This window comes from Simochromis diagramma, unplaced genomic scaffold (genome assembly GCF_900408965.1).
Source record: "Simochromis diagramma unplaced genomic scaffold, fSimDia1.1 OVJJ01000602.1, whole genome shotgun sequence".
Lineage (NCBI taxonomy): Eukaryota > Metazoa > Chordata > Actinopteri > Cichliformes > Cichlidae > Simochromis > Simochromis diagramma.
Window position 1 is genome coordinate 7017345 of NW_024387040.1, and position 12100 is coordinate 7029444.

General features: G+C 40.1%; 1 protein-coding gene across 1 annotated transcript in view; it reads right to left on the reverse strand.

Annotated features, from left to right (window-relative positions):
- Window positions 1–12100, reverse strand: part of si:ch211-285f17.1 (sickle tail protein homolog) — a 117396-nt gene that overhangs the window by 94026 nt on the left and 11270 nt on the right. The gene's annotated exons all lie outside the window — the stretch shown is intronic.

Genomic DNA, 12100 nt, shown 5'->3' on the forward strand with positions numbered 1-12100 from the left:
GTGGTTATTGGAGTTTTCTGTGACTTTCATTCAATTATTTTTATTTTACCCAGACACAGCTCTATTTTCTTATCCCTATCATCACTTTCAAAACACATTTTTCTTTAGTAAAATGCCTTTAAAATTGAATAATGACCAAAACAAACTGTGAACATCAGCAACGTGGCTTATGATCAGTGTTGGTCAAGTTACTTGAAAAAAGTAATCAGTAACTAATTACTGATTACTTCCCCAAAAAAGTAATCCCGTTACTTTACTGATTACTTATTTTCAAAAGTAATTAATTACTTAGTTACTTAGTTACTTAGTTACTTTTTAAAAACACGATTTACAACCTGAATAGGTAATAAAGCGATAGATCTTTCAGCCCAATTCTACTTTTTCTACATAATCCATCATACAAAATGTAATCAAATGGAAAAGTCTCTTTTTTTTAACTTGTTTTATCAGTTTTAATCTTTTAACTTTATGCATCAAGCAAAAAATTAATTATATGCAACATTCTCTGACTTGAATAAATTACTTTAACATTTAAACCTATTTTCTGCACATTCCAGCACATAAAATAAAATATTTTTTGTGTTTACACTCACTCTTTCAAATAGATGCAAGTAAAACACAGCAGAAAATAAATAAAGTCAAAGACTCAGCGGTCCTGTTGCTCTATTTTCACCTGTAAAGCAAGACTGCGGTAGGCGGAGGGTTACCCTGGTGCAGGTGTGCCGCGGTCAGTTGAAGAATCCGTGAGTTTCTCTGTGAGTTTCCCATTACGTCGTTGCGCACTCGGTGCTTGCTTGGGAGTTTAGGGTTTTTTTTCGCTGTAAAAAGAAGTTTTCTTCCCACGTACGATGGACACTAATGTTTTTGTCACTTTTTATGGAATCAAACTCAAAGTAAGGTCAGTACTTCCACGCTGCACGCTCATACTCTCTCCCACAATCGATATGTGATCCATTGTTGATCTGCACACAGCTGTTGTCACTAACGGCGCACTCGCTTACGTCACTGTTGTGAGACATTCTCGCAAAAAATCACGGTTTTAGTAACGCAGTAACGCAGCGTTCCTACGGGAAAGTAACGGTAATCTAATTACCGTTTTTGCAATAGTAATCCCTTACTTTACTCGTTACTTGAAAAAAGGAATCAGATTACAGCCCATCTCTGCTTACGATGAACTTGAAAGTGCTTATTTACTATGCAAGAATCTTTATATTTTGCTTCAAAGGAGCCAGACTTTCTTGCAGCCTGTTGCAGAAACATATTTTTTCCAATTTTTTTTTTTGTCGAATAGTCAAAAAATTGCAAAAATAAAACAGTTTGACAGACAAAATTTTTTATTTATGCAGCAACAAGGTGATTCCCCCCAAGAGCTACTTGGCATGCCTCAACATGATGCGCTGTGTGTCCTTAAAAATTCTGAGGAAATTGAACAGGTGAAGGACAAAAAAAGAAGGTGCAGGTCTAAAAAACAAAAAAACAAAAACATCTGCAGCAGTTGAACAGGAATCATATCCTTAAGAAACAGGAAAAATCCAGCAAAGACCTGAGATTGGACTGCATCTGGCCCTTCAGATGACCAAGTGTTCACTGAAGTATCATCAGAAATGGGCTCAGTGGAAGGGTGGCTGTTAAGAAGCCATTCCTAACAACGGGAAATCCAAATTTAACATTTTTGGTTTGAATCATTATTGATATATACAGAGGTGAGGAGTGACCGCCATGTCTAACACAGGGTGGAGGCTCTGTCATGGTTTGGAGCTTGTCAAAATCTGTGAAATTATGAATGCAGAAAATGTACTGTTAGATTTTTAGCCATGCAGTCCTGTCTGGAAAGCATCTGACAGCGGCTTCATTCATTAACAATGATCCCAAACATGCTGTCAGTGCACTAAAAAGGATACCTGGGTAAAAAAAACATGCAATGGAACAATATCAGTCATGGATTGGCCTCCCCAGAGCGTGTAGCAGTGTGTAGCAGTGTGAGATCATCTTGGGGAGAACAGGACAAAAGCCAGCCAGCATCCAAAGAAGAACTTTGAATGTCCTTCGGGATGCCTGGAGAACTATTCCTGACGACTAACTATAAAAACGACACAAAAGCTTGCCTAAAAAAGTCCAAGCTGTGTTGAAAAATATTGACTTTCAAGCGCATTAGAATTGTACAAACTCTGTTTTTGCCTTGTATTTCTGTGTATGTTTGCACATTTCAATAAATAGTTTTCACCTATTTCTCATTTTTACAACAAATACGAAGAAATAAGTTGTGGCTCACGACTTGCACAGCACTATTTTGGAAAACGCCTGTCTCTTTATCAGCAAAAAGCTCCAGTATGTTCACCAACTTTGTCTGGGAGCTGTTTCGCGTTGAGCAGGTGGGTTTATCAGAGCTGATTTCCTGGAAACAGCTGTCTGCTGTGGTTGATGAGAGCTAAAAAGAGGGAATCAAAGCTGCGGATCACCGCAAAGTATCTGCAGACAGACTTGACTGTCTGTTCATGTAAAAAAAAAACAAAAAAACAAAAACAAAAATGTCAGTATCTGTAACTTACAAAGGACAAGGAGGTGGACCTGAGAGTTGTGGGATTTAGGAGGGAACGGGGGTGGGAGAGGGTAAGTTGTGTATGTTTTCCAAGCCCTCGGGGGGTTGGTTGTTTCTTTTCCTACATTCCATCTCAGAGCTCCCTCCCAACCATATCGTGAATCATTACTGACTGTAACATTCACTCAATATCAGCAGCTGAATCAGTTACTGAAGGCACACTACAAGCTTGACAGAAACGCACAGGCACACGCAGACACAACAGCAAGCAGGGAGGCAACTTGTGCTACAGTGTCTATGTGCAAAAATGCAGATTTTCAAACTAGGCTGCAACGCTCTCTCTCTCCTGGCTTTTCTGTCATCGTCCACGACGCATTACACACCGCCACAGAAATACCGTTGAATAATTTTTAAACATACAGCTCATTGGAAACTGCTGTATCGTGTAGAACGGGTTTAGTCGATTTAACCAGGCAACCCACATCACTGAGAGTCAAACTCTCATGGAAGCTACAGTAAAATGTAAATGTTCTTCAGAATAACAGCTCCTCAGCCAAGCAAACCACCACATTTTTGTTCTCCGTACTTTACATACTCATAAAATGAACATTTGAGTCTGTATAGACCTCACACTCTGTTTAAAATGGATCAACAGCATCAACAACTTAAAACTATCCTTCTTTTTTCCAACACAAAATCCTTTACTCTCCTCTTTAGATTTAGCTGTTGGACTGGTTCCAGCTCCCGGGGTAAAGAAAAGGCAACAAAAGAAGTCTATAAGACGATGAGACTCACTGACAGTCAGAACCAATTAGTCCCAACGCTCTGCTGCTCCCTGGGGAAAGTCACCTAGCATGTCACATTATCTGCTGCTTCAAGACATTAAATGCAGGACTGATCACAGCAGCAGGGGCTGTCACTCACTCAACAGACAGCAGAGACGACTGCCTGGTCAGGAGAGCCGCTGTCTAGAGCTTTATCATCAGCTGTTGCTTAAACAAACAAAATTGACGAAGGTGAGTCTACATTATTGTTGACTCATCTGTGCACTAATTAAACATCAGAGCGCAGCTTGATGTCTTAAAGCTGGCTACAGTCCACTCGCAACTCTTTTCTGATCAGACTCAAACTTAAAGGACGACACAGCAGCTTTCAGTAAGGCCACAGATAATAAGTAGGATATGTTATGTCGGTATATCATGAGCGATGAGCTGATATATACTCACTAGCCACTTCATTAATTGCACCTAAAGCCTTCAGAACTGCCTTAATTCCTTATGGCACAGATTTTTGAATCCATAGGAGGATCGTGCTGTGGAGAGATACATGCTTACATCGTGTTTGCGTTAAATTCTGACCCTACCAGCAGAAATCAAGACAATGGTCTTTTTTTTAATGTTCTGTTGCAGATTTTGTGAACTGTAGCTTTAGTTCACAAAATCCTTCCTATCAGCTCAAAGCAGCACACTCACTGATCACTGGATATTTTCTCTTTTTGAGACTAATCTCTGGAAATCCCAGTAGATCGGCCTGTCTGGCACCACCATTTTTCCTCACTCTGATGCTCAGTTCAAACTTCAGCAGTCATGTCTACATGCCTGAATGCATCGAGTTGCTGCCGTGTGACTGGCTGATTACATGTTTGCATTAACAAGCGGTTGAACAGGGGTACCTAATGAAGTGGCCAGCGAGCGTATATGATTTAGAACTAGGAGCACAGAACACAACAGAGTTGTCCTGCCAAACAAATTGCATGATACGTTTTTGTTAAAGAAGTACAGCTAGACTGTGACATATTTTTTTTATAAGATTTCTAGACCCTTGGTGGATTTGACACACGACACCACTGCTCGACAGCCTAAAATACACAGTGGTCTTTGTTACTTTGGCAAATTTACAAGTTTTTTAATTTCTGATTTTCATCTGGTTGCGCTATACTTCAAGTGTCTGATCACTAACCCTTGGAAACAAATTGCGTTTTTAAAGTTTCAAGACTTTTCAGGTGTGGTACCAGGTGTGGACATCTGGAATATGCAGAAATATAATAGAAAACTTCAAACTTCTCATTGGAGCCACTAAGCACAGAACGGGAGTTTCTTCAAAAGGAAATGATGAATTTATCTCCTCGTGTCAAATGATTTCAGAGCACGTTAGAGCACGTTCAGAGAGTTTACAAGATCATCAATCAACTGCAGTTCCATGTAATTATAATGTGACTTAAGCAATACCTGATGTGAGCTGACTGATCTGTTGTATGGACTCTACCATCTACCTTTAAAATGACCCCGACAGAAAGCAAACTCTATGGTCATACCATCTCATTTTGGTGTGATCTTGTCATTTTGTAACAGAGGAAGAGAATGAGCTGAATGAAGAGTCATTAACACAACTTTTAGTAAGAATGCTGATTCTGCGTCACTGTGAAGTCTACCTCCTCAAGTCCTGTCTTTGGGGCCCCCCTGTGGCTTTATGAGTCACTCCGGCTCTCCACCCTCGACGGGCACGGACATGTGAGCAGTCACATGCTAACCGCCTCCTTACACACAGTTTGGAAATGTCCAAACATATATTTTCCCCCTTTTACCCCAGAGGCAGCGGCTAAGCGTTAAACTCACAGCCTCGTCCTATCCTTTACGCCTCAGCATTTTATCAGAGCTTAGCTTCTTATCTGGACAGCCTGTCGAGTATGTTATTGGAGGAAAACTGAATGCTTCTGCCTGAAGTCTATAAAGAGGATATGAGGACAGACAAACTACCTCTCCATTTAGACTGATGTAAATAAGAGGCTTCTCTGCTCTCTTTATGGCTTATTGATTTTTAGTTCAATCACTGGCTGCAGACCGAGACAGAAAGAAGAGAAAGCAATAAAAAGAAAAGAGACAGAGAGGTGTTGTTACCAAATCCTGAAAGAGCAGCATCTGTCTTACAACAAAGACAGAGCACATTCATAACAAATGATATCATAAAGCTCATGGGAGTGAAAAAATACGGACTTGCATGCATACAATCCAGCAAAAAGTACCAGATTCTTATGGCATAGATTCCTGTGGTACAGTGCTTTCTGTCTCTGGTCAAGGTGGAAAACTACCAGACAGATGTGATAGGAAACCACAAAAAAAAGTATTATGTTGTGAAAACAATAGTACCTCTGTGAAGGAATTAGGCAGATGAGGTTTCCAACATCAGCTCTGAGCTCTTTTAGATTGAGCAGTCAAAGGAAAATGCTCCAAAGCAAAGGATACCCAGGAAAAACACTTCCATCGGCTCTTCTTCTCTTACAAGCTGGGAAAATATAAGATATTCAAAAGCAAATAACTCCAAGATGAGATATCTGAAAAACCTGTAATTTTATCTCCAAGCTGCTCGTCATTAGCGCAGCTTAATTAGATGTGAATATAAAAACATACACACATGAAAACACCCAAGTAGGAGCACACGAATCCAAGCCGTAAGGGCCTGTTAGATCTTGTTTTTAGGAGCATGTAAACAGCTAGAAGGAGCTAAAGGAGCCTTTTAGGGAATCATATATTATGGAGGATGAACGATGGCATGCTGGGACAGCTGCAACCTTGGTTTCTTTCTGCTTTTGGCTCTTAAAGAAAGAGGGATCGAGCACACGTTCAAATATAGACCATAAATTCACTCATGAGTAACAAAATAGCGCACAGAATTCAAGCTTTAACTTTATGGAAATATAAACTTACATGATGTGTGTCGTGTTCTTGGTTCAAAGGTCAGCAAATCTGGGGTTGAGACAATAGGTGGTTCCACTTTGTGTGTCTTTATTGATACATTTTATTTGTTTTCTCCTGTTTTATTCACCAGTGAGCTCACATGAATATAATTATATGGTGCAAAGAACAAAAAATATATATTTTCCAGACGATGGTGAGGATATTGTGATTTAAAGGTAAGAAATGCTTCATCCTAGCTGACATATGCTGCTCAAGAATCTGCTGGCAGAACAATATGAGCCTTAATGTGGCCAACGATAAATCCTGCAGCAATTATTCAGGAGGTTTTTCAACCTGAAGTAACCAGTGTTTTATATCGATGACTTCCTCTCTACTGTCGCAGCTGCAGTGTGTCCAAATTTATGCTCACAACAGCTATTTCATTTGTGACCTTTAACATGTGAAAATGCCATTTGTCTAAGCGCTCTCAGGGGGATTGGGAATAATCTGTGTGTGTGTGTCTGTGTCTATATCCTGCATGTGTGCATGTCTGTGTGTAAACATGCTTGCCAAGAAAGTAGATTTTCATTAGAGGTTTTCATGGCTTCAGTCTCAAAACTGAGCTGACAGCTTTCAAATGAGCGATTACCAGCCCATAATTTTGCACACTTTCACTGGTAAAAACCACTCCGCACCACATCACAAATATATCAGTCATTTAAATTATATCACAAGTTGTAAATCAGACTATGTGGAACACACTATGGGAGTTTTACAGTGGTAAAGAGAGTGAGGCACGGAGGCATGCATAAAACATTATAGGATTGTTTACAACGTGACCTCATCAGTAATAAATTATTTGTCACCACTTAACAGTGTCTACTAAAATCTGTAATTAATTTCAAAGCTTGCTTTAATCTCAAAATCTTTATACGTACATGGGAAAAGGGAAGACAGATTAAGCTAGCCAGCCATGCAAGGAGCTCTACAGAGCTTCAGTGGCATTAAATTTCTTCCATTCCTCATTGAGCATCTTGGGCCTCCTCCAGTGCATAAAACCGTATATCCTGCAAAGTGCTTGCATGAGATGTGACTTACAGAACTGAGAAAAAATCTCGAGCCAACCTTCTTTTTTTATGTGTGGTTATAAGCAATAGTTCTTCAGGCTTTCTGAAGGTCTTTTAAAGGTTTTCTTTGGGCACTGGTTGTTTTTTCACTCGTTGTAAGTCCCAACCTTGTACCTGAGCATTTTCCGATGTATGTTTGGTTGTTTGTCAGGCCACCTTACACGTACCTATGAATAATTCAAGCATAAAAAGGCGCCTCACTCAAAGCGTGTGCCACTGTTGTGTTCACACATAACAGACAACTTAGCAAAGAACCAATTTTAAACTGTGTCTTTTAGCCTGTCACAAAAATACATGATTAGTTCCCATTTTTTAAATTCAATCTATGCAAAATCATAAAAATAGCACAGTTCATGAAACAGAAAATACTTTTTTTTTTTCACTAACAAAGTGATTCCCAAAGAGAATTAGCAATGTGGAGTGTCTCAGCATTCTGTGCAGTGTGTCCTTGAAAATAAAGTTGAAGTAAATGAAAAACAAAGGAAGCAAAAGGCCTTAAAAAAAGTGATGAACAGTATCTGAAAGTCATATCCAGCAAAGACACGGCAACCCAGAGATAAATCTGGCTCTCGAGTTGAACTAGGTTCAGGTTACTTTATTTGTACCCGTAGGTAGATTTGGTCTACAGTCATGAGTCATCCATCCTCATTGCACATTTTCAACAGACAGCAGATAAGCGTGGTACAAAGCACTGTAAAAAAAAAAGCTAATAATAATTTTGAGCATCACATAACCAATAAAATAACAAAGCTATGACAAAGGCTGAGGTATGCCAAATTAAAACTAGAGACAACAGCAACACGTAGTCTAAAGAGCTAAAAATGGTTTGGAATAGGGGGTTACAAGAAGTAGCCACATGGGGAATAACTGAGGGTGTTCTTTGGGTGTATCTTAGGGCAGAAACTATGCTGATCATGTTGATAAGTTATTTCAAATATGTTTTTTTGTACCACAACAATGTGTCACTCAAAGGGATGGGCGACAAGAACTAATTTTATAGTGGTGCTGCTATCAGTGTTTATGTAACCTTAATTCATTCAAACATATCTGATGTTTTCAAATGTCTAGTGACAAAGTTTTCTGTGTCATCCAGTGATGTTTGTTAGTGCTGTGCTTTCCATTCGTGGCTGACAAAGGAGAATGTTCAGAGTGTGGATTTGCTTTTCTATATTTAATGAAAATGCAGATAAATGCAGTGCATGTATTTCAAAATGTAGTTGGCCATAAAAACCAGAATCCAGAGGAAAGGCTGACAAATAAGCATTTTTTTTTTACAAGAAGAAGTGCAGCATATTTTCCTGATTTATCATGACAGCCACTGAACTGGCATGCTCATGGTAATATGGTAACAATTGTTGTTGTTCTGAACTCAGGACAAAGTTACCTCCAGTTTTGAGCACTAAATGAGCAGTAGATCCATCTTTGTCAGTTAGGATATCAATCAAACCCATTCTTGATTGTTGAATCGGGAAAAACAAGAAAGGAAAAAAAGTATTTCATAGGCTGGCCACTGAATTTTTTTGTATAAGATTTACGACCCTTCATTACAGTGGAGTCTAGTTGTTTTAGGTACAGGATACTCTGTACCCAATTGTTAGCATAGCAATGAACAATGTCTCCTATATATAGTTAGCCTAAGTTTGAACTTAGCAGGAACTATGCAGAACTGCTTTTGACCTTAGATGCACAACACCCAAACACCCTCAAATATGCTAAGCTTGGGTTGATAAGCTTTCAAAAGTAGCCATCCTCACTGTTCTGGCTACAGGGAGTATTAACAGTAGCATCAAAAAGGTATCAACTGACCTAATAGCCACGTGCAGAACAAGCTAGTATCAGCTACACATTTATATTACATATAAACATTAAGAGTTTTCGAGAGCCAGAAATCTAAGACAAAAAACCTACATAATAAATATGTTTTTTCCTAAATGTATGTGTCTGTGTGTGTGCGTGTGTGCAGTTCCCAAAGTCTCTGCAGTAAGGGAGCAACAGTGGGGGCAAAGCGACACATGAACTGCAGTGACAGCAAACACCAGCATCCATGTCACAACACCACAGGAAGTCCTCCAGCGGTACGCATAGATGCGAGTGGGCAGACCTACATACACACACGTGCACTGCCACACAAACACACAAGGCTTCAGTCAGCAGCAGAGATCTGCTGAACCAACAGCATGGGCTCCGCCTGGATAAACGCGGGACAGAGATAAGCATCTGATGAGGAGGGACACAAAAGGAATGAAGACACGAAGGGTGGCACATTGGGGTCTAAATATGAGGTGTGAGATAGGTGGGTGGTGTTAAATTAAATCGCAGTTAATGGCGCTATGAATGATGGGATGGAGGTAAAGTTGCATGACTGAATGGACGAGTAACAGGGGTGCAGGGGCCACTCATGCAAGATATGAGGCTGAGTTTTAAGGGTTTTCTCTCAAGACATAAAGAAACATATTCAGTAGCTCCGCTCCTCTTCAATATGTCATGCCTGAAATTCTGCAGGAATAATGGCCCCCAAGCTTTATGGTTTTCCTCTATGGCAATAATCTGAATTAACAGTCCAGTTCCTGGGCTAGAAATAGCATTTGCTTCAGGCTAATTGTAATAAATTGCATACAAAATAGCTAGCAGCAAATGTTGGCAGCCCAAGCTAAAGGGAAACAGTGCATTAAGTCAAAATGTACTGAAGGACAAATCTATTCTCACGCAACAACATATTTATCTGCTCAGTCTTGAGAAGCTTTGGGGGAAAAAAACACAGGGTTTCTGTCAGTGTCATTTAGAAGTGAAATGTTTTGCAACCACTGACCGACAAGACTCACTCACAAGCTTCAAGACTGTGCTGTGCTTAAGCTCTACACTTCAGTGGGTCTTTATTTTCTAAAGTTAATTCATCAAACGTGTCTTTTCATGAGGAAAGGGAACATAACTAGAGCACCAGCCCACACGTGTTTTTGGTTGGCCTTTGTCCTTAGAACTTAGATCAGAGGTTAGTCAGGGCCCAACCCTCATCTGACATCTGCCCTGACCCTTTGCCTTGTCACAGGCTTGTGTACACACACGTTTCAGCCTTCGGGCCCAGTCCAGACTGAGCTGGACCCCCCTTTGGTGTGTTTCCTGCGCTTTGTCGCACTTGGTCTCCCTAACCGTTTCTCCCGCTTCCCCAACGTGCTGATGAAAGAACTTCAGAGCCCTGATTCATCTGGGCCAAGGCCTCCTTAATGAAATGATGAACTCACTCAGAGACGCAGAGACGCTCTGGGTGCCAGAGAGGCTGATTAAAGAAAGAGTGGGAGAGAGAGGAAGGATAAAATGTATAGAAGGGGGAAAGGAGGGGGAAGAAATGCTCCTCTCTTGAGGTGGAACTAGTTCTTCAATCTCTGCTGCCCCACTGCTCCAAGTGGAAAAGGGAGGAGGGAGGACTTTGGCCAAAAAACCCCTGAGTCTGATCCTCATTAAGAAGCACAAAGAACATCAAAGACTAACCCCAAACCTCTATCAGTCAGGAGCACCCACAAACGCCATGATATTAAAAGTCCTGAGCGCCATTCAGTGTCAAGTTCTGAGGAAGGCGCAGGGACTTGGGTAAATCTGGGCCAGAGAGACTTTGAGGTTATGAAGGTCAGTGGAAAGTTTGAGCTAACTCTTCCTCACCTCAGTCACTCCCCACTGTGAAAAAGCTTTTTGATGGCAGAAAAAGTAGGCGGCCATGATAACTAGCAGCTGTGGGTTAATAATGTTAACTAGCAGCTGGGAGTACATTCTTGGCTCAGTCAACAATGGTTTAGTCACATGCACATGAGTCACTAATCAGCTTTACTTTCCAGTAACATTTATACTCTCGCTTTGAAGCTGTATCAAGGTCACTTCTTCAAGTGCTACTTCTTATAGCTACCCCCATACAGATGATAACTATAGCAGTGGTAGTAATGATGTGAACATCTGAGGTAACGCTTGGTGACTTTTCTTTTTATTTGAATGCTAATCACAGTATGCTGTGTTTTCATTTTTAAAAAAAGATGGGAAACAACTTATCTATCATAATGAAAATGCTGATTATACCATCTTCAAGGCAAAGACAAGGCATCAGTTTATTTAACTGAAGTAATTTATTTTTTACAGTTACATTTGCTCTAACAGTAATTTCACTGTAAAAAAAAATGTGTGGGCAGTAGAAAAAAAACACAAAGGTGTAAAAAAAACGCACAAGAAAGAAAAAAAACAACCAGTAAAATTAGATTCTGGAGGCATTAAGGCATTTCTTCATCATGGACTGGCTGAAAGTGTCGATTGTTAGAGAAATGGACTCTTAACTGTAATAGTGCACGTCGCAGTTATAGTTTACAACAGTTAATGAGTATACATTTGATCTTGGTCGTCCAAAATGTGCAGCTGGGCTTACTCTAATTGCATCATACCAGAATGACTCAACCAGCAGCGTCTGTTGTTGATACTGGGGACAAAAAACAGTAACAATGTCTGTTTTATTTGGCTCGGGTGAGGCATGAATCCAAAAAAAAACTAAGTCTGAAATACTTATAAATTAATTGAATAAATTACAGCACACACACACACACACACATGCAAACGTCTGTGCTTTATGGTTCAGCTTAATGTCAAGTGGGGGGATGTCTTAAATATGGTCATCTCCGTCAAGTGGTATTCAAAAGAGCTCTGTGAAGAAAAGTCAGGAAGCCAGGAAAGGTTAGCTTAAAGTCACTGTAGTCAACTTTAAAGTGAGAGGAATTACAATACCTTGT